Source organism: Rhinolophus ferrumequinum, chromosome 9 (genome assembly GCF_004115265.2).
Source record: "Rhinolophus ferrumequinum isolate MPI-CBG mRhiFer1 chromosome 9, mRhiFer1_v1.p, whole genome shotgun sequence".
NCBI lineage: Eukaryota > Metazoa > Chordata > Mammalia > Chiroptera > Rhinolophidae > Rhinolophus > Rhinolophus ferrumequinum.
The window spans coordinates 69,354,025-69,378,796 of NC_046292.1; the positions used below are offsets into that span (position 1 = coordinate 69,354,025).

A 24,772-nucleotide genomic window follows, 5' to 3' on the forward strand; every position below is an offset into this window, starting at 1 on the left:
CCACTTATCTCCATCTGTACCTCCTGTAGCCCTCACTGTCTCTGTCCCCAGACAGCTGCAGGTATTCCTAAAAGAAGCCTCAGGTGCCCAGCTCTCCAAGCCACCTTCCATATAAGCATTGCCCACCTAACCCAGGGGTGCTCAACTCAATGGTTATTCCAAATGCAAAAGCCTGACCCTCCAATCTCGCAAGCAGGCCCTGTCCCTGGAACACTGCTGGCCTTGTAAATAAAGCCCGAGCTCCTTAACCTGGCACCCAAGGCTTTTCTCAATCTAGCCAATTCCTATCTCTCCAGCCCCACAACTCCCCACTCCAGCAACACCAGTTGCCTTGATGGTCTCCAAACGTACCGTGATGTTTCTCAACTCCATGTCTTTATTCAAGCTTGTTCCCTTGCCCAAATTCCTCTTCCACTCTAATTTCATCTCCACAACACCCCAGACTGGGGGAGGTACTCATTGTCTGTCCTCTTATAATCTCGCTGCCTATCTCTGCTGTTTCATTTTCCATACTATAACCATCAGTTTATATACCTGTCTTTGCCAGTCCAGTGTGACCTCCCTGATGGCTGTGGGTTACTCATCTTTGTATCCTCCGCACCCATCACAGTGCCTGGCTCAGAAAATATTTGTTAAATAATCACTGAGCTTAAAAAAAAAAAAATTGCCACTTCTGTGATTAGGGCCCGATTCCAGGGACTTGGATGTGGCTGTAAGGAACTGATGTGGGAAACAGATTGCTACAATGATGTGAGGTACACACATTTCACATTGGCTAGATTGACAGAGAGACATTCAGGAAGAAGGGGAAACTTCGATACTTAAACCTCACACACCTCTGTGACTTGGTGTTATCCGCCCCCCGTTTGACAGCTGCAAAGACTGGTGCTTGAACATACAGTGTCCACTAAACCTCGGTCTTCCAAATGGAACCAGATGAAAAACCTGAGTGCACTCCCAGTAGTTCATCCTGACTTCTGCATAACAAAGACACTCTCCAGGATTGCAGTTCTGGTCTAACTGCAAATGCACTTCAGAACCCGCTGTCCTGCACCCCGTCTGCTAGCGCATAAGCAGACAGGCTGCCTGGTGTGTGTGCCAATTCTATTTCAGAACTCATGGAAATTATCTAGGCTGATAATAGTTATCTGGTCTGAAATGAAGTATGTACCTTCTCAAATAATCACTGCTGCCCTTTCTATTACTGCACTGTGCCCAGCTGCTTTCTGAGAAAGAGAGGTAGTGAAGAGAGATGTCACGGCAGCCGAGGCAGAAGGTACTGAATGTATGATTCCCCGAAGGCCCCCTCACAGGGCAAACAGTGTGAGCAGGTGGGCCTGCTCTGTGCTGCTCCCCCTCTGGCCTTCACCAGCCGTGGTGGGTATGTCTGGTGAATTTCACACCCCAAAGCTCCAGAGAAAGTCTCCTACTCCTACTCAACTCTGGAGTAGGGGACACACAGTGGCTATCGCTACCCACACTGAAAAACCTTTCTGATTTGGTTTCATAGGCTCCTGCCATGAATTTGCCATTATCACAAATCAAGCACGTATAAAAATACTTTTCAGTTCCATTTTTGTATGTATGTGCAAAGCTCTGACTGGGCTGTAGATCTACCCGAAACACGTCTGCAAAAAGGCTTGCAATCTGCTTGACTTGTCCTCCTCCTGACCATGCCACCATCACCCATCAGGGTTCTTAAATCAGCACACTGCCCATCTCCACTGGGGTGGGAGCGAACACACTGGAAATAAATCAGAGGATAAGATCTTAGAGGGAAGCAGAGAAGGGACGTCCCCAGTGCTGAGGATGAGCCTAGAATCTATGCTCTCTGTCCTGCCACAGTCCAGGACCGACAGACCCCCAAGTTATAGGCTGCAGCACCAGCCAAGGTTTATACAAGTCAGTCCAAGGTCAAAGAAAGAAGAAAACAATGCACAGGCATACTCTGATCAAGTGACCGGATAGCTGCTCTTTACAGAGACCCTCTGGGGTCAATTTTTAAACAGACTCAGTATAGAGTATCCCTCTCCATTGGACACACTAGAGTGGTATTTTGTTTTTGAGGTTCCTTATTGAAATTTTTTCCTCCACGTTTAAAAAAGAAAAAAGTTGGGGTGGCCAGATGGCTCAGTTGGTTAGAGCGCGAGCTCTGAATAACAGGGTTGCCAGTTCAATTCCCACATGGAACAGTGAGCTGCACCCTCCACAACTAGATTGAAGACAATGAGCTGCCTCTGAGCTGCCGGAAGGGCGGCCGGATGGCTCAGTTGGTTAGAGCGCGATCTCTCAACAACAAGATTGTCGGTTCAATTCCCACATGGGATGGTGGGCTGCAGCCCCTGCAACTAAAGATTGAAATGGCGATATTGTTCCCCAATATTCCCCAATAAATTTTTTAAAAAAGAAAAAGAAAAAAGTTCCAACATATGATTAAGTTATCCTTAAGCCAAAAAGACCAAAAAAATCAGGAATTATCCACCTCCATCCCCAAGAGTATACAAGAAATGGTGAGTTCAACAGTTCAACATATAATGTCATTCTGGTCTAATAAAATAAATTGCTCCCATTTATAAGTGCTCACTGTGGCTGGGCTGGGCGGTGCTAGGTACTGTACATCCTTCCAACACCATAAGGAGGCAGTATTATCCCCGTTTAAAAGAAAAGGAAAATAAGCTCAATAAACTTAACTATCTCAGTCACCCAAGGCCTCGGACTCAGACTTGCCTCCAAGGACAACATGGTGAAATTTATCATTTAAAAATGTTGGGCCCAGTGAATTTCATTTAAAAATGTTGGGCCCACTGGTGAATTCTACCAACCAACATTTAAGAAAAAAAATCATAGCAATTCTCTGCAATCTCTTTCAGAAGATAGAAGCAACGGGAATATTCAATCCATGAGGTCAGCGTGATCTCAATACCAAACCAAGACAAAAACATTGCAAGAAAAGAAAACTACAGGCCAATATCTCTCATGAACATAGATGCAAAAATCCTCAACAAAATATTAGCAAATCAAATCCAACAATGTATAAAAAGAATTATATGCCACAACCAACTAGGATTTATCCCAGGTATGGAAGACTGCTTCAACGTCCAAAAATCAATTAATGTAATCCATTGCATCAACTGGCTTAAGAAGAAAAGAACAAAAAAAAAATCACATGATCATACTGATACATGCAGAAAAAGCATTTGACAAAATCTAATAGTCATTCATGATTTTAAAACAAAACAAAACAAAAAAAAAACACCCATCAGCAAACTAGGAATAAATGGGAACTTTCTCAACCAGGTAAAGAACATGTACAAAAACCTACAGCTAATATTATATTATACTTAATGGTGAGAAACTAGAAGCTTTCTCACTAAGATCAGTCATAAGGCGAAGCTAACGCTTCCATTCAAGTCCTGCTAATGCTTACAGCTAGGTATGGCCATATGACCAATTTCTGGCTAACGAGATATAACCAGAGGTGATATATGCAATATACGCTGACAGGAATGAAATGTCTTCTTCTGCTCTTTCATCCTTCCTGTTGGCTGGAATACAGATGTGATGGGTAGAGCTAGAGCAGCCATATTGGGCCATAAGATGGAAGCAACATCCTGAATCAGGCAAAGCAATAAAAGAGAAGTTGCATGGGCCCTTGATGAACCTAGACCTGTTAGATCAGCTCTGGACTGTTTCTTTTCATATGAAACACATGTAAATTTTTCTTTTATTCAAGACAATATTATTTTGGGTTTTCTGAAGCCTCCACATACGAGGTTTCCTCCAGGAATAGTTTCCCCACCATTCCTGTTCCTCTCCCCTGCCTAAGCTTCTCTGACTTCACTTACTACATTAGATACGCATTTTTTTATACTCTCATAGCACTCTCTATTTCTCTTCACTGAACTTCATGTGGCTATACTTGTATAATTTATTTGTGCAATTATTTGTTTAATGTCTGAATACACCCAAAGACTGCAAACACCACAAGAGAATGGCATCTGATCATTCTGCTTATTGCTTTATCCCTTATCCCAGCATAATGTTTGGTACACAGCATGCACTCAAATATTAATGATGGAAGAGTGGTGGGAGAGGAAAGGGGAAAGAACCACGAGGTGATCCATGCTCAAAGGATTTCATACCAATTGGAGACTCTACCTAGAGTTCTTCCTTTCACTCTTTACCAAGTAGCCAAAGTGTCAATCTTGTACTAAAGAAAAAAAAAATCAATCATGAAATAAAGGAGGTGGCATTTTGGGTTGCTAAGAATCAAGCTCCCGTTGGGGCTTCCCCACCCTCAAATGTCACAGAAGACAAAAATGCAAACCTGTTTTGGTCCTTTCATCCCAAACAGTCTTCTGGCAAAGCCCTTTTCTCCAGGCGCCTCTGCCATGTGTACACCATGCCCCAGCCTCATCCTGCTACCTCCTGAGTCAGCCCCGAGCCTTCCTGCCCCTCTCCCGCAGCCACAGCCCACCCGCATCCTACCCCCATTCACTTCATCGTGGTTTCTTCTGCAGTCTGCCCACACAATGCCAGACCAGTCTCCAGTCGGAAAAACTTCTACCTGAGAACAAGGTGATCCAACCCCCAGCCTCTACCATACACACCTGAGGTAACAAGGCAGCTATGATTCTCGCTTGACCATCAAGGGGCCCTAGTGTGGCGCTTGACAGCCACAAACATGCTCCGAAACCCTGTCTGACTCATCTGCTCAGTTTTGCGGTGACCTGTCAGCCCTGAAGCTGCTAGTTTAGGCTCTCAGTGACAGCCTCAGAAGGCTGGGAGTTTCTCTTGTGGCCACTGCTGGAAACCCACAGCCCTTCCTTCCCTGAGCAATCTCTTCCTCACAGTCAACAACAAGCGAACAACACACTCTGGTGATGATGGTAATCAGCACAGCAAAAGCTTCTCTACCACAAAGGACCAACCAGGGCACAGATGACAGGGAAAGCAACGCTGACTGAAAGCACCAATATCATAAACACACACTCCTGTTAACCTTGCACCATGCTTTCTAATTAAAAAGCATTTTACAGATATTTTACTATCTGAAGACTCAGAGAAACTCTGTAAAGTGAGTAGAACAGATGTTATCCCACCGTAATAAGCAAACTGTTGCAAGCCACAGAGCTCAGTGCATATTTGGGTCAAATGCTTCCTGACAGTAACACACATACAGGCTCACCTCCATTCCTCACTGTTGCCTCCCAATCTGGATATTCCTGTTTCATCTGGGCATCTAGGACACACCCTGTCCAGGATTCTTTGGGAGTAATTCCCAAAGTCTACCTTTCTCTTGGTCTCAAAGTCTGACCTGAGTTTATCCTTCTCCACTGGCTACTCAAGCAACCTGACCTCAAAATTTTGCTGAGTATTGCATTTTGTTTCACCTGTCTTCCTCCCTCCTAACCTGAAGTCAGACGCCATATTTCCTGGTCAGTATACCCTCCTCGACCAGGGTAGACACACAGCCTCTATTTGGCCCCAAGTTGCTACTTCTATTGACTAAAAACATTTACTGACCTGCAGATGGCACAGATTCAAGTAAACCCTTTGGTGAAAAATTCAGCAGGTGGCGTAAACGGAGTGGCTTCCATCACAAAGCAGGTCCCCAAGGCAACACTGTGAAGCACATGGTGGTATCTAGGGCTTCACCTCTTGTGAGAAGGGTTTAGTTGTTAATGCATAAGGTTATCATGCACCTTCTCTGGGCCACAAGCTATGCACATATTGTTTCCAATCCTCGTAACACCGCACAGTGTTAACACTCCCATTTTAGAGTGGTGGGAACTGGGTCTCAGTGGTGGAAACTGGCTAAGTAACTTGCCGAAGGTCAAGGGCCTCCCGTAAGTGGCAGGATGAGATTCGAACCTGAGTCTCTCAGACTGCAGGTCCAAGCTCTTCCCATGACCAGAAGGCACTGCCTTCTTCTACCCTTCATTGTAAAGTCCTTCACCTCTGAATGCACTTACTGGCCAAACATACACATTAATTCACGTCCGATAAAAAAATAAAATAAAATAAACTGCTTGGTTCACACTTGACTCAAAAGACTGCCTAAGTGTAATGAGAAAGCACAAACTCATTTCTCATTTTACTAAATGTCTTCTTCGTCTTTCTCACTAATGCTTGCTTATCTCCACACATGGGAAATGTTCCTAAGATCTGGCTGTAACATCAATGTCTAACTTCCCAGTTCCACTTAAAGAAAAAAAAATGCAAATGGACTCACCCTTTCATTATGTCCTTTTGCTACAACACAGCATTCCAATCTCAGTGACAGAACCCCCACATCCACGCTGGCTGCAGGCCAGCCCTGAGACTTGACATAATGCAGACAAAGCATTTGGGAACAGATGCATTTGCTGCACACACGTTAAATTTAATCTGTCCCAAAAGAAATTAATATCACACCTCATGCAACATGGAGTAAAATACTGGGGGGAGGGATAGTTATTGTTTGGGGGAGGATATAGTCAGTCATTTTCACATTTAATAAATGTGATCCTTAAGCATTCTAAATACCAATGCATACTAAGTTGACACAAACATCTGGTACCTATTCCACATAATTTCCAGCACACTGATTCCCCGTATCACCCAGAGTACTAATGAGGAGCGTGTGTTCAGCTGTAATAAAACTGGTAAAGATGCAGAGGGAATCAAGGGGTAATATTATAGCCTGGGACCAAGACATTGCAGTGGGGAGATTTTATTCCAACAACACCATTGGCTAATAAGGGTTTCTGTTATTGTTCCACAGGGAATTCTGCAATGCTGTCAGCTGCAAAGAGGGACAAACTCCCACAGACTGTGGAACTGGGCACTGCACGATCTATTCTGCCTGAGCTGAAAATCCCTTCTACCCCCATGGGATGCAAGAATCTGTAAGAAAGGGCACTCGAGATGATTTCCCAGCCAATAGCACAACCTGCCTCTAATTGAGCTTTATGAGAGGGAATGTGACAAACACCAGGATATGATGCAAAAGCAAAGCTCCAAGAAAAAACACCTGGAAGGCCCTGAGCTCAAGAGCGCCTGCAGTGTACACAACATATGCTCATGTTTATACCATATCAAATTACAACTCATTGGAGCTACAGCCCCTTGGGGATAGAGCCGCGGAATGTACCACCATTAAAATCCAAAGGGGGCCCTTCTACCACAGCCCCCACCTGGGGTTTTCAACAATAAAACTTGGCTTAAGGCTGAAGCTTATCCCTGGTAGGAAAAACACAGAAGAGTCCTAAAACCTCTAATATGGATTTCTCAGAAACAAAACAGCCAGATTTTTCTACAGCACAACTCCTTAAGCATATCTTATCCTAGTTTCTTTCGTTCTCCAAGTGGATATCTAAATCTAAACCTTCCTCTTGACAAACCAACCCTTTTCCAAGAAGTCAACCACCAACTTGCTTGGCCAAAAGCCAGGGCATATTTGTATATTGTTGTGTTGAAACCATGGTGCACCCATGTTGGAAAATTTCCTGTGTTCAAGTGTGTTTTTCAATGTTCAAAAGGAAACAATGGGCAGAGCTTCTTTAGGAATCTACATTCTCAAAGTGTTGGGAAGTGCCAAGTTCTAAAGGGCACTCGCTCTTCTATCGAAGCAGGATACCACTCTACAACCAAGCAGTTTCAGAGGAGACTTAGGCAGCTCTGTGAAGAAAGTGATGTTGGCTCATTCTGTGTTTTTTATAACCTGAAGAGAAACAGTAGCAGAGGAAGTCACCACTGGGCATAGCAAGAGAAGAGTCCTTGTATTTGAGATACGGTGGTACAGGAGGTGCTCTAGACCAGGAGGTACGAGAGCTGCATTTTAAACCCAGATCTGCCACTTACTAGTTGTTTGACCTTGTCCTTAAGCTTTCCATAATCTCCCTCTTTTACTTTATGACAGGCTTGAGTTGTAGATCAAATGAGACACTCTACATACAAATCCTTTACAAATTTCACATACATTAGACATTTATATAATTTATGAAGTGATCCCCCGATAAGTCTAGTACAACATAGGGAATATAGTCCATGGTATTGTAATAGCTCTGTACGATGTCAGTAGACTGGGTGGGGTTATCACTTTGTGAGGGGTGTACATGTCTAATCATTATGTTGTTTTGTACACCTGAAACTAATAATAAAAATATTAATTAATTTAAAAAAATACTATTAGAGACACAAGTTTCCCTGGGGGAAGGAGAAATAAATGAATGAAACATTTTCTCTAATTGAAAAAATGTTTTCTTTATGAGGTTTTAGAATGATTAATAAAATATCTAAGATAAGATGTTCTTATACTACTCCCTAGCTATTACTCCCCAAAAATCATTTCTAACAGTTACACTGGTAAGACTTAAAATAAAACTATGTACGGTATTAGAGTAAAAATTCCTATTCTCTGAGCACATTCTGGAAATACGACTCCCAAAGGTGAGAACAATCCATGTTTCTGCCCCCCAGGGAATTACACAATCCAGAAAGAGGTAATCTGGCCCCATCTAGGCTGATATTCTTGTTGCTTACTTTCTTTTTTTTTTTTTTTTTTTTCTTGTTGCTTACTTTCAATCTATAAGATAGTACACCTGTTCTTGTTCGTCTGACAAGATCTAAAGGAAGCTGAGGATGAAGGAAACACTGGCAACAGTATTCATTTACGGGAAGATTAGAATTTATGGGATGTTATTGCCTAAATGGCTCAGCACAGAGACCAAGAACAAATCTGCAGATTTGGAGAATGGAAGAAAATGGAATCTGTTTTCTCCGACCATGTGAGTTTGAGATACACAAAATAATGAAAAGAAAGCATACTTCTTTATTAAAAGGAAAATACTTAAGTGATTTCAAAATATTATACACAGTTTAGGCACTTAAGCAATAAAAATTATAATTTAATTCCTACAAATGCACTGTTTTGTGTCAAAGTGAGAGTTGCCAGTCTGAAAAGCGGCCCTTCCTTAACCCTAACGGATGACACCACCAAACTTGTTCATCTCTCATACCTCGACTATACACACAACTAAAATAGTCACTAAACTAATTTTCTCTTTTCTACCTCTACCAAGCTGTGTCTAATGAAGAAGAAAAAGATGGGAGAAATAGAGGTAAGGACATGCACAGAAACATGGAGGTGTGCTAACACGCTACATAGGGGATTGTCTGTGACTGGTGAGCCCTTGGTTAGGGCTGGGGTGCAGTGTCTGGAAAAATAAGACAAGAATCTATAAGTGGGGGGATGGTCAGGAAGAGTGGAAGGGGAAAACCACAACTGCTGGGGAGTTGAATCATAGCCTGTAACCATTGGTCCTGATTATAGGTGGGAGACAAGCGATTAAAAAAGCAAAATCTACCAAGTTTGGGTTTGGCCATGCAAAATATTACTAATTACAGCCATGTGTACAAACTGGGCCATGAACTGAAAATCATTTGCTTTAAGGATTTTATCAGGGTATTCAACAATTTGGTCGTTAAAGGAATGTAGGAAATGCTTAACACGAATGCCAGGTTTATCAAGCATCAATGTGTATGTCAAACCCCATTACAATATTAAACCATATTCCTCCCTCTTCAAGCTAGCTAGCTTGCCTCTCAGGCTCTTCTGTCAAGAGGGGAAAAGAGATGATGGTTTGTAGAGCGCTCTATGAATAACTAGTGTGCTCTCATTCTTTTCGTAGTGAAGCTAAAGGGCTCAAGAAAATCAATGGAGCTGGTATTTCCAGATTTTGCAGCACGTAGGGACCAATCAAGTAGCGCCATTGATAGGACTTCTCAGTGTAGAATGGGAACACTGGGCCGTAAAAAGACATAAGGATTGTGCCCAGCTAAGTAACCTTGGCCCAGAACCACATCTTTGTACCTGATTAAATTCAGAGACTCCGTAAGCCTGTTATACCTACTATACTTTTCCATCATAGCCAATTATCAGTTTTTAGTTATGAATCTATTATTTCATATATTTGCGCAGGTCTTTGTGTGTCTTCTACTTAACTGGAAACCCCATGAGGACAAGAACCATGTTTCTTTTGCTTATTCTCCATCTATCCTGGTGCTTGGCACAGCGCCTGGTATGTGGCAGGTATTCACAAATACTTGCCGAGTGATGAATTCCTAAAACAACCAAAACCCTAATTTTCTATGGACCATGGAGCCAGTCTCCTGGGTTTATATCTCAGCCCTGCCACACTTTAGCGTTGTAACCTGGGGCAGTTACTTAACTGCCCTGAGTCTCTAATTCTATAGCTATACAATGGGGAAAATAGTAGTACCTGCCCCATAAGACTGCTACTGTGTTTCCCCGAAAATAAGACCGGGTCTTATATTAATTTTTGCTCCAAAAGACGCATTAGGGCTTATGTTCAGAGGATGTCATACTGAAAAATCATGCTAGGGCTTATTTTCCAGTTAGGTCTTATTTTCGGGGAAACACGGTATTACCATGTTTCCCCGAAAATAAGACCTAGCTGGACAATCAGCTCTAATGCGTCTTTTGGAGCAAAAATTAATATAATACCCGGTCTCATCTAACATAAGACTATAACATTTACCATAATAAGTAAAATAAGACCAGGTCTCATCTAACATAATATAAGACCCGGTCTTATTTTACTTATTAATTATAGTAAAATAAGACTGGGTCTCATCTAACATAATATAAGGCCGGGTCTTATTTTCAGGGAAACACGGTAGGATTAACTCATTTTAATTATCACATAACTATAATTATTATATCCATCTCTACAACTATGGGATGTGTTCTGGAAAAAAAAATAATTTTTAACCTATCTCAATCTCCTTTTGCATTAGGAATCTGAATATTAGAACTTAGAAAGTAATCTTGGTTCCACGTAGTTCAATGCCCTCCCTATCACCCAGTGGCCTTATGATACCTCTATAAACTAGTTGATATAAAGGCCTTCTCTTCCAATCCTTCCTAATTTTCTTCCAATCCTTCCTAATTTTCAGACTAGTTCTGCCATGGTTTCCAGTCCTAGACATGCAAAATTAATGTACCAAGATAAGACTGACCAAGTTCTAGTGGGCTCTACTAGAAAATTCCTGATCCAGCTGAAATGGCATGCTATTATTTTCCTTTAATATTTATATGGTCAACTACTTCTAGAAAGGAAATGAGGGGCTTATAATAAAATACAAACAAAAGCCCACTTTAGCTGCCAATCAATTAAAAAGTGGTTATGGGCAAAAAAAGAAATCTACCAAAAAACAGAGCCAGAAGAAATTACCTCATTTGAGCACCCAACCTAGCCCTGAGCTTCCTAGCAGCCAAAGTAAAAGAGAAAATGTGATGTTTACAGGATCTCATAAAAAGGAAACAAATCAGCTCTTTGGATAAGGAAATATTTTTCCTAAGTCTGAATTTAAGAAGCCTACAATAATGCAAGGATTAGTGATTTCAAGAGTCATTTTATTAAAAGCATAGGTACATAACTTTTCTTATATGGCCTCATTAAAAATAGAGGGAATATACTCTATAGTGAATTTCATTCAGGGTTCCAGGTAATTAATTCTCTCTAGTATGCACAAAAGCTCCTTTTCTAGAATTGGAAGAATTTTTATTATTTTTATTTTTTTTTACTTTTAAACCAATAATTCACACAAATGTGGGTATGAAAGCAAAAAACAAAGTGTCATTAATTTGCTAAAGGCATTTGCGGGATTCTGTGATCTCAATTTTTAAAAATAAGCCATGCAATAAAATCAAAAGTTTTGGATTTTGCTGTGCTGGGTCAACAAACAACTTTTGAAAGGATAAAATCTAAACAGAGGTAGCAGTTTAATAAAAGGGTTTGATTCGATCAAATTGTATTTAACCTAAGATACATATAAAATAAATTACTGTACTGTTGTTTAATAAACTCTCCCCCAAAATTTAAAACTGGGATAAATGTGATACCTGTTCAGAAAAACATCTACTGAGCATGCCCACGATAAAATTTCACACACAGTAAAGTACTGTAAAACACGTATCTGTACCTGACAAAGCAACCTTTCAAAACAGATCTGTCATATGATGTTTCAAAGCTCAATTTTTTTTTTAAGTTTGTCACATTCAATCAAAGCAATTTCTGTTTTTCTGAAATCTGTGTGTTATTTTGGAGAAAACTTTTCTTCAGTGTTTTTCCACTCTGGATCAACTAGCTCCTCTCTTTTCCTCCCAACTGAACCTTCGGAAACCTCTCTACCAAAGGGAATTCACCTTTTCTCACATGGAGACAAACTTTAGTACTTTCAAATGGTCAACTTGAGAATAAAATCCTTTGCATGCCAATTCCTAAAACAAAAAGGGCTTTATTTCAAGATTTGTACAGAAAAATGTAGCAAAGCTATACTAATCCATTATTTAAAGTAATAATTAATTTCTTCTCTCAGTATTTTATATCATACTCTTTTCTTTCCACCTTACTTCATCGGGCCCAGAGAACCACCTTACCACAAAACAATTAATGCCTCTTTTACTAAGCAATGACTGATAATGGGATATACCACATAAGCAGATCTTCCAAATAACTAAAACTTTACTCCTTTCAACAAAGAAAATGACTTTAGTCATTTTTCATGGAAATCTATCTAAAATGTACTACATACATAATTACTTCCTGGCCATCTTAAATATTCCGGGCATCCAGAATATCACTTGTGAAATTTTTTTGAGGACTTAAGGCCATCATTATGAATATATATTACAGATTATTAAACTTGGCATTTCAGTTTTTATCTCTACACCAAATGGTCCCATATTTCTGTTTTATAGTTCTGCCTATACTTCTGTTTTTCTCAACTCTGGCTACAGGCCTGTGTCTCTGTCTCAAGCCCATCACATGCCATCTTCTACCCTCAATTCTAAGTTAACAAGCTCTGGATGAAGTCCCTCTCAACTACAGAGTAAGCTAGGTAGACTTTTGACAGCTATCCTTCTTGTAACTCACCAAACATTTTGGCTTCCTTCATGTGCTCCAGATGCACAGACCGGCTGTAAAACTGACACTGTATAATATTAGTGACAATATTAGCAATAATATTAGGGACACTGACCACACTCATCTAATTCGAATGGCAAGCCATCAAGAAAGTGAAACTTATGCTCTACTTACCCCTTTTGCCGCGATGGCTGGTTATATCCGAATGAATATATCCGAAATTTTTAAACATGAAAATAATGTCACTTATATACTAAGCAGCTCAAATTGTTATTGTCAAACGCATAAAATAGTCAAAATATCAATTTGTGTGTGTGTGGATTTCTGACACATTTTGGGGGGAAAAAACTTGAAATCAACGCAGTGAAAGAATTAAGGTACATAAGGTGAACTGTTGGGAATTTAGTTCACACAAAAACTATGCTAAAAGTCCTACGCTCCTAGGGCTTCAAGCATCTTAGACAGTTTATCTTTTCAAGAAGAGGAGAAAGCAAATATATGACTAGCTCATTATACATATCTGTGTATCTCTATAGATATGTACTCTTGTATGTATATATACAAATTAAGGTCTCATGGTGTCTCCCTCTCTTATTTATTTTTCAAGACGTAGAGATATTTAACCTGCACATCCCAGATTAATTACAATTTTGGCATCATCTGCACATTCTTCCACTGTAGTTCCTCAATGGAACTTGTAATCATTTCTTCCCTCTCCCATCAGTGCTAGCAGACATGGAAATCAGTGGTCCGTCCCTGTTCTGGGTCAGTACAAATGGTCCACTATGTCCAGTATGGTGCTGGGCAGGCTGCAAGCTGGGTAGTGCCATTTCACAAAGAAAGCATGCAACAAGGCCACTCAAAAAGCCCCTCTACAATCCAATAATATCATCCACAGCTTTCTAAAATCAAGTCATGACATGGAATCGTCCCTGCCTGCTCATGTTAGTTAGAAGCACCAGTCACACTGCACTCTTTGCAAATCATGATTATGTACAGAAAAGCATACATGAGTATACTGAGGACTATTGCAGTTTCACAGACTCAGGGATACTCACTTTTTAAAGTTCTTTTCTGAAATGAAAGAGTGCTTTTGCCCCAGAGATAACTCATAATTTATCCTAGATTTCAACTTTTTGTACTGTAAAAAAGTATAGGAAGTTACATGGAAACAATGAATGGAAGTACACTTCTTTATCAACAAGAACAGGAAACTTTCAGTCATTTATGGTAAAACTACATATTTGAGCCAAAGAGAAAAATTCAACTATGCTCATTTAACAACTAACTTTTCACCCTCTCCCATCCAAAACATACAAGAATATGCAGAACTGACACCCATGAAACAAATCTCAAGACTAAGAAAAAAATTAACATTTACAGGCTTCAAAAATATATTTCCCCCAAATGACTTAATGAACCTCTTCAAACAGGCCTACACCTACTTCTTCTATTATTGTATGGCCAAAATGAGTCATAATAAAACTTTGGAATATTAAAGACAATAAGTGAGGAAATTCCAGAAAATATAAAAACCATTTCAGGGAGCCAAAACACAACTCTATTTATTTTTTTATCCTAATGCATAGGAATGAATAAACCAGCAAATAAAATAGGCACTCACAAGAGTAAACATACATCTGGCTACAGTTCTGTAACATAGCATTCCAAATTTACCACCTCCTCCATGCTAGAGAAATGATTTCCTTAACCCCCAGCACCGCCCCCCCACTCCAAAATCTTCTATACTGTGGCCAATTTAAAAATAGGTATTTTTGAATCCGTAACATCTGACCCATCAACTGACACACAACTGGGACTCCATGTATGTTACAGAAGGAAAATCTCACATTTAATTCTCATTCAGTTTAGTCTTAGTGCCCTGTCTGAGTTATGGCTCTAATTCCTAACAAAGTATCACTTCCCTGAGCCTCAGTTTCCCGATCTTTAAAATGGAGATATTACAACCAGATCCCCACGTTTGTTAGAAAGATCAATAAGATCATGCACTTGAAAGATTTTTTTTATTACTTTGGGAAACTCTATATAAAGATATTACCAATAAATATATGAAAAACCAATAGAAAAGAACCTCCTTCCTCCTCACCATCCTACCATCCCCCTCCAAACAAGAAGCTCACAACTTACGATACAGACCTTAGGAATATAGAGGAAAGAAAGGTGAATTTGGAGTTAGAAGTCCTGGGTTCTAGTCTCAGCTCCCCTACTAACAAGCTGCTTCACCTGGGCCACCTCACTTAGTAGTTTCCTAACCTATAAACTGGTGAGGAAATATTATCTTCCCAAAATAAACTGAAGTAGTGGATAGCAAAATACTCCATAAGCTTAAAACAATTTAATGAATTGGATGTGCCTAACAAAAAGTTTGGACTTTCCGTTATAAAATCGATTGACAAGAAGCTGGCGGTGATCGATCAGACCCTTCCTAAATAAACTCCTTAAAGAAGAAGAAAGGCTAAGCAAAGACAGAGGGGAGAAGCCTCCACAGGGGGAACTCACATATTAACTATGTAAAGAAATGGGGGCTTTAGAAGCTGGAATTTAGAGCAAATAACTGTGGATTAGAACCCCTCAGAGTCCACTTAAACTTGTGAATTGAACTATTGGGTCAGATTTTCTCCATTCCTGGTTAAGACAGAGGCAGGCAAACCCTAATTCTGCATGTGGATGCCCAGCATTCCAGAATAAACAGCAGCTCATGCAGAAAGCAATAGAAGGAGAGTAAGAGGAGGAAATAGATCAACAAAGTACAACAGATTGGTCGCTTAGTAATTAAAAAGAAAAAAAAAAGAAAAGAAAATAACCTATCTCGAAGTTCAACTCAAGGCTGAATTCCTATCAGAAAACTACTGGAAGCCAAAGCTTACATCTGCATAATACTTTAAATCTGAGGCTGGTCTTTGAGAAAACATTTGACAAAGATTATCAAAACATCCATTTTTCTTTCTTTCTACTCATTTTTCTCAATTATTTTTCATGCCTAACTCTTGAGCTTCACTTACCACTCCTGCTTTCTCAACTGCAATAAGCAAATACGTATAAATTTGGACTGGATGGACAATGGGTAACATATTCTTTTATCTATTCTCTCTCTCTCTTTTTTTTTTCTTTTGGCCAATATTTACCTTTTGTAGTTGAGTGAACAGCAAACATACAACTCACAGCCAACAAAATGGGCCGCTGCAAAGCCACGGTGCTGGAATCACTCCTGACAGCAATTAGGCAGTGTCAGATTCTTCCTGGACTCCCAAATCTTCGCTTAAATTGAGCATACCATCTGTTTCAGTGGTGGGGTCTCTTCATCTTTAAAGGATTGTATTTTGAAAATCACTAGAGACTGTCGTTCCCATCAATTGGCCTCAACTGAAACTTTAGACTCACGTGATAAGCGTTAATATTCAAGTATTACTTTACCTAGTGGGAGCATATCAAAAGCAAAATGAAGCATTAAGAAATGTAGTGACACACATTCTTTTATATCCCTTTACACAATCAGGATACAAAATACTAATTTAATTTTTTTTCTCTTAAAGTAACACAGGATTTTAACTATATTAGGGTACGATTATTTTCAATTACTCCCATATAATGGATACTCTTATTAAAGAAAACATCCGCACATCACCACACATGAATTCATCTAACCCCTGAGTTCCTTATCATTGATCGTTTCTGCAAGTACACATTTGACAGAACCAAACCATGGCCCTAAGTACGGAGAATTACTGGCCTCACTAAGAACTCAAGAACCCACTACACAATAAGAATTCTAGTTATGTACCTGCTTTAAAATAAGAGCAGTAACTCTTAACTCCACCTTAGGCTTCAGACTCTGTCTCTGGCTTGATTATAAAAAAGCTACCATGAGGCCTAACTCCAGTCAGCATTAGTGTGTTAATGCAAATCAGTAGCCATCTGACAATATTTTTACAAACAAAGCATCATAAAGCATGTAGTTTTCGAAAGGCATAGATAGAGCTTGCGCTTTCCAAGGTGTGTACTTGGCAATCTTTGGAATAGGATTGCAGGTATTAGCATAGTATAATAAATGAGATGTAATCCCCTCTTCATGACAAGGTCACTTGTAAAGAACACTCTGACCTTGGCAAAGTTCTCAAAGGTTTAGACAAATAGGAACTGCAGGAAATGGGTTTTTTTGTTTGTTTTAAAAAATTGCCTGTTTTAAATCATCTCCTTGATTTTTAAGCCGGAAAAGATGCAAATATCTAAATCACTATAGTCACCTTACCCCACTGCTTTTAACTGCCTACAAACCAATCCCTGTGGACACCAATCTTCAATTGCCCTGGCCTTGCCAGGACAAATGTTGGCCCATGTGTTCCAGCCAGGCCATGAATATTCTGAAGGTCAAACAAAATACGGATTATTTCCAATCAGAAAGGAAGTCTGTGTTTTCTGGAAGGTGGCCCCCGGTTCAGCCTTGACTTGGTATGCTATGAAGCAAGTAAACCAAGAACTGGAAACAGCCTTCAGTTTTAATCAGTACTTTCTGAAGGACACTACTGATAACAGGGAAAAAAATGTGAATGTACTTTGTGTTCACATCTCCCTCTGTCTTGGCTGTTTCTCCTCTTACAGATGTATATACAGATGTTTGAAATAATACTTTACTAACGAAGCTTGCAATTAAACTACAGTGTCTAAATTTGGATTCCTGCACCATTCGTGAAAAAGGTTGACATATCATTTAGGGTTTCTTTTCCTACTTACCACACCAAGCAAATTTCCCCAAGTCTTCCTTATAGTTGAAAGTATTCTAGTGATAATGGTACTAAAAAGTGAAAATAATAAAGGTGGGGCAAGGGTGGGGGGAGAGAAAGTTTTTTGATGTCTACTTTTCACAAAGGGCTAAAAACCTAATTTTTTCCAAGCACTAAGGCATAATAACCAGGGGTAATTTGCATGCCTACACTACAAACATACCACTCTTTCTTTCTTTGGCGCATTGAAACAAAAAGAAATCTCAACTGTCTTTTTATGCAGATGAGGAAGCTGAGGCCCAGAGAAATTAAGGGCCAGTTTAGCTTGGTGGTCAACACCTACCACAATAGAGCGCCACCTTCTTCTGGGGGCTGGTCGCCCAGAAAGGCTTCGTGCTGCCCCAGTTCAGGCACCTAATCTTCACTGCCTGTCTGTGATGTGTGGAAAGCCCACTCAGACTTTAAAACCCACCTCGATGGTCTTCACTGCCTTGCAAAGCCTCTCTCGGCTAGCTACAACTTTGCCCTTTCTTCTGATTCCTGCAGCAGGCTGGTTCTCCTCTCAGGGACACACACCACAGCACCAAGCTGCAAAGCTAAGCACTGCTTGCAGGACTTCCCCCAGCACCTAAGCATATTCAAGTCAGAGAAAAGTTTTTCTCATCAATTCTCTACAATACCTAGATAGGGACTTGTACATAATAAGTACTCAATAAATATTTGTTAAATTGAATTATTTGCTTGACTCATGAATCAAGTGACATTTCCAAGGTGCCACAGCAACTAGGCAGAAGCAAAACTAAAACCCATGCTTCATGATGACCACAAACAGCTTATACCACACAGCCACAAAAATCCATGGCTGCGTTTGTATTTATGTGTGACAAGGTGTGTACTGTGTTGTGTGTACACACATGCAAGTCCTCACAACCAAGCAAAGAACAGTGAGATTTCTCACCATGAACTCAGTTTCGATGTTTTTATAAGTGTTCCCACAGCCTTAGCTGCTATTTTATATTTCTACTCTTCATGATGAAAAATTTTAAACTGCATCATTTCCTCTTTTCCCCCCAGCCTTTTTGTTTTTTCTTTCTTTTTTTTTTTTTTAAGGAAAGTTTAGGACAGCAGGAAAACTGCTGAGCTGAGACACAAAGAAAAGCTGACTCTGCACATGCCTCATTGTTTTCTATTTTCATTCCAGCACAGTTGTGGCTGGAAACCAGCATTTAGGATTCCCGGTGGACCTGTGTCCCTGGTGTTTCAAAACGTTACACTTTATACACTACTCCGAGAGGTGTGAGTCAGTTGAGCATGTTCCCTCATATATATCATGTATCTTAAGGGAAGTAACCAAAATATGTGTTTGGGGAAAGGAGGGGAAAAAGGGGACCAAGGGAGTATTCAGAGATGTAATTACACATACACAAGTGGGACCTTTTGTGTGTGTGTTTTGGAGGTGGGAGGTTTAATGTAAACATTAACTACATTTGTGCTTTTGACTTTTATATACATACTGCATCACCACACACTTGAGTACACATCTGTTAAAAATGCTGACACATTCATTACAAGAAGGCCCTTTACTCTATCATGGGTTTGTGTTCAGTTGTGTTTTGTTTTCAGATTTTCTTAGCTTTCTTCCTCAAATACACTTGATTTTTTTTTCAAGACATTTCTATTTTACTCTAAGTATGTCTAATATTGATGACATCATTGCTTGTCACCCATTCTGGAAGATAACTTGACAATATGTATTAAACATTTTTTAAAGGTTCATACCTATTTTTCCAGGGTTTTAATATATTAATATAATTCTAACCTGGGTGGGGCCTTTGCAACTTACAACAATTTAATTACCTATCTTTATGTTTTTTATGACCTCTTCAAAGAAACAATCTTAAGTATATAGTAACAGGGGTTAGATGAATATATTATGACATACAAATATAACAGAATCCTATTAGCCACTTTTAAGAATAACTAATGGCATGAAAATATATTTATAATACAGAGCATTCCAGAAGTCTTAGTTCAGTGTTAAGCTTTAGTAACTTCAGGAATATAAATACTTCCAATTTTCAAAAAACATTATTCAAATTTTTTTTATTAGATTCAGGTGTACAAAACAACGTAGTGATTAGACATTTATACACTTCGCAAAGTAATAACCCCAATAAGTCTATTGGTGACACTACTACTAGTTATTAGAATATTATTGACTATATTCCCTATGCTGTATTATATATCCCCGTGACTATTTTTTTTAATTACTGTTGACATTCAATATTACTTTATATTAGTTTCAGGTGTACGGCACAGTGGTTAAACATTTATATAATTTATGATGTGATCTCCCTAATAAGTCTAGTAACCACTTGATGACTTATTTTTACATTTTTTATTATTTTACTGCCAAGATCCTCCTATGATCCGTGGACACAGGTCAGCTTGCCAGAGAGTCGAGATGATTTCTCTCTTCACACTGTTCAAATTCTGCCTTTGGGAGAAAAGGCTGCTGACACCTACTTCAGGGGACCTACGGAAACACAGGGTCCAGGAAGAGCTGGAAACAACCTTTCAATCCTTACCATCACTTCACTCCACTGTCCCTGGAACAGGGGTCACCTCTCAAAGAGCCATCCCACAGGCTGAAAATAACCTTTTGACCCACGTAGAAATTACAACTCAAAGGAAGCTGGGACACTTCATTCACTGAGGGCCGTTCTCCTGGTGGGAGAGGGCTTGCAGGAGTCGGCTGCTTCTAAACACACAGCCTTTCCTGGCGATGATTTATTTTCCTTAGCGTGCTACTAAATCCACAGCTCACAATAGCAGGACATTGCTGTCAGTGCTCCAAGGTCTCTTGGTGTTGCCACTATCCAGCTCCCCGAAGTCATGAATCACACCTCCAAACCCAATGACAGGGGTAAAGCCTTCACCAACCTTCCCAATGTGAAGATGCCTGCTCTTCCTTTCTCCATCCCTGCTACAATTCCATTATTTCAAAGACATTTTGCCTCTTATAATTTTTCTCCTTAAAGTCTTTGAGAAGAGAATGGGCCAGCATCAGAACCATAGGGAAAGAGACACTGAATTGGTAATACAAAGACGAGGGTTCAAATTTTGAACTGACGTCTTAGAAGCCATGTCACTTTATGCAAGTCACAATCTTTCAGTCTTGGTTTCAGAGAAATGGTGAATAGTAGTGCATTTTCCACAGGATTATTAAAAGGCTTAAATGAGATAATACATAATAAAGTACCTAGCACATATTAAGTACTTACTAACCTTTTACCTATAAATTGATCATAATGCTCAATTTAATACTTTTCAGAGGATGTGATCATTCAATAATGAAGACCTATAGGAATATTTTGAACCTTTTGCAATCTTCTCAGCTAAGTCTGGGTAGCAACTGAAGTGCCCAACATCTCTGTAAAGGTATTACCCTCTAACTGTAATTAGACCATATTGTAATTGGCATAACTGTAAATATACCAATTAATTGTATTACATCATAACTTTACAACATCACTGTAAAGGTATTAAGGTGTCACACACATAGGTGTTAACTGCCATAGTATTTACAATAGGAAAATACAAGAAATTACCTAAAAGTTCATGAGGGTACACCATGAAATATGCTGCAGTTAAAATAGTACTATAGGTACTAACAGAAAAATCTTAATGACATATTGTTAACCTTTTTTTAAATTGCAGAATATAATTTGTTAACTACCCTAAAACTATGTGTATATGCTCATACATATGTATATAAGTGCATGGAAAAAGGATTGAATATGTAATTCTAATTGTAAACAGGGTCAGAAAGATCAATGGGAACTGTGACATTGCTCCCTTTCTACAATATTTCACTCTTTTACCATGCATATATATTTTAAGTATTGATTGTATAATGAAATAAACATTTTTATGTGTAGAATTAAAAACTAAAAACTTATGCCCTACTTTATCATACAAATAATTCTGCTATACCCAATGCTGACTGATTAGTTTTGTCCTCTGGATGTCTTATTTTGGAACAGCATGATGTGCAATTCAAAACACAACAACCCCAGTGACTCTGGACAGCAAAGAACCCTGGTCTACTCCACTTGTGTGACAACAGTCTCTCCTCACCTAGAGGATTTTGGCCCAACCTCTCCTTCTCAGTGGTCAGTGACTGCAAACCTGTGGTTCTACCTCTTTCTGTAGTGAAGAGACCTGGCTTTAAATCCTGGTTCTGCCGTGTATCATCTGAGATTTTGCTTCAGTTTCCTCATATGTAAAAAATTATCTACATTTTGCAGGGCTGTCACAGAGATTATTCGACACATACAAAGTGCGCAATAAATAATTGGCAGCTTTATCATTGCCATTATTAACCAAGGAACTCTTCAGGTCTCAAGATCAATTCTCATCTGTAAAATTACGGCCTATCATTTGAGTATTTCGAAAGCTTCCAGCTCTACTATCCTATGCACATGTGCTGTAGGAGAGAAGTGGACAAACTTATGCTGAACAGTGCAGCCAGGTGGCTGGGACCAAAGAGATCAGACAACCTCTCAGACAGGGCCTTGACAATGATGTGACTTTTGTGACTGTTAGCACATAATGGGGTAAGAATAAAAGAGGATAAGAGAAGCCTTTCCTCCAGTCTAGAATCTAGAAGACTTAGATTTGGAGAAATAATAGACAGACAGACATAGTATTCATATTTCTCTACTACCAAATAGAAAATATTTTCAACTTCCCCCAATGCCTGCTGTAGGCTGGAGACAGCAAAGCATCACAAAATAGATGAATTTTAGTGTGTTTCCCAAACACAGGCTGCATTTTGCTGCCTTCTCAATCTTTGGGACATAAGATTGAGTCAAATCCTTTAGAACCAGTGCACAATAATATGTCTGCAGTCTAAATCTATCTTTTGGGGCTCAGCTGAACTCACACCTCGCTATTAATCTTCCCAAATCGTCCCCATTAAAGCCACCTCTCTGCTCTCCTCTCCACTCCCCGCCCTCCCTCCCCTCTCCCTTCCTCCCCTCTCTGAATTCCCACAGACTTTGTTCTTCAATTGTCAATTTCTACTTTATATTATACTTATTTGCATGCCTGTTTTACTTATTTGCATGCCTGTTATATTGCATGCAAATATTATACTTATTTGCATGCCTATAGGGCCCTAAATTCTTTTATAAGCCAATAAATGTCCCATTCAGTCACCCATTCATAAACATTCATTGAGCACCTACCTAGATGGTAAGTACCATCCAACATTAAGATTTCCAGGCGGGAATTTCCCACCGGTTCTCAGGAATTTTTTCCGCTTTCCCATTCCCGAATCCCGAGATATAAACTGTTTTCTGTTCTCCACAATGAATCGTTTCCACAAAGTGATGGCCAATACTACCAACCACCTGGGTTCAAGGAGCCTATTTTTCCGATTTCCCAACCAACTTTTCTCAGGATTCGGGAACGGGAAAGCAAAAAAAATTCCTGAGAACGGGTGGAAATTCCCGCCTGGAATCCCTACTAGGGATGCAGAAACAACAATACATTCTCCATCTTCAAGGAGTTCGCAGTCTGATAGGAAATATGGGCAAATGAACAATTTCAGTAACCAAGGTGCTACAGGAGCATGGAGCCCCTCTAATCCACCTCAAGGAAGGGGAAGATGAAAGGGTCAGGAAAGGCTTCCTAGGCAGACAATGTCTGAGGTCATTCTTAAGGTCATTGGCTACCGTTACCCAAGCAAAAAGAATAGGAATGGATAATCTGTATTAAAATCAATATAGGCACATCTATTTTGGAAAACTGGGTGGCCGTTTCTTATAAAGTTAAGCATGTACTTACCATACAACAGAGCAATTGCACTCCTAGGTATTCAAAAAAAGTGAGAACATATGTCCCCAAAAAAGACATGTCTGCAAATGTTCATTACCATTTTTTCATAATATTCAAAGGAAACAACCTAAATGTCTATCAACAGGGAATGAATAAACAAATTGAGGTGCATCCATACAGTGGACACGCTCAGCATCAAAAAGGAATAAACTACTGACACATGTAACAACCGGTTGATGACTCTCAAAAATATTTGCTGAACAAAAGGAGCCAGACACAAAAGAGTCTAATAGGGCAAAACAAATCTAATAGTGACAGAAAGCAGATTAGTAAGTGTCTGGGACAGGGGATATTGACTGCAAAGGGGCAGAGGAATTGGGGGAGGGGAGAGGAGGGTGTGACAGAAAAATATGTATCTCTTGTATATCTTGATTACAGTGGTGGTTACAGAGCTATAAGTGTTTATCAAAACTCATCAAACTGTCCCCTTAAAATGTGTGCATTTTAATCTATTAAATTATACTTCAACAAAGCTGATTTTCAAAGAAAAAAACATATAGCACAATGTTCAAGAACACCGAGTCTGGAGCCACACTGCCAGCTCTATGACTTCTTGGCTGTGTAAGATTTTAACCGGTAAGATTACTAGTACTCATAGAGAGGTGGAGAGTCAAAGGCTACTCATCTCTGTGTCTCCACACATAACAGAGAGCTTCTGACACATCCCATTAAACGTTTATTTTTTTAAAAAATTGATGCACACACAAGATACCACTGGACATCCACTAGAAAAGCTATAATAAAAAAAAAACAGATAATAAATAACAAGGGTTGGCAAGGATGTGAAGAACCTACAACCCTCACACATTTCTGCTTTGAATGTAAAATGGTACAACCACCTTGGAAAATATTTTGGCAGTTCCCCAAAAGATTAAACAGAGTTACCATATAACCCAGCTATTCTACTCCTAGGTATATATACCCAAGAGAAATAAACAACATATGTCCACACATAAACATGTACACAAATGTTTACAGCAGCATTATTTGTAATATCCCCAAACAGTTAACAACACAAATATTCATCAACTGATAATGGAGTCAGTAATAAAATGTAGTATATACATACAATGGAATATTATTTAGTCAGAAAAAGAAATTATTGATACATGCTACAACATAGATGAACATTGAAAACATGCTAAGTAAGAGAAACGAGGCACAAAAGGTCACATATGATATGATTCCATT

The 24,772-nt window shown here is 39.5% G+C and overlaps 1 protein-coding gene across 1 annotated transcript in view; it reads right to left on the reverse strand.

Annotated features, from left to right (window-relative positions):
• TGFBR3 (transforming growth factor beta receptor 3) overlaps nucleotides 1-24,772 on the reverse strand; it is a 185,331-nt gene that overhangs the window by 111,823 nt on the left and 48,736 nt on the right. The window lies entirely within an intron of this gene.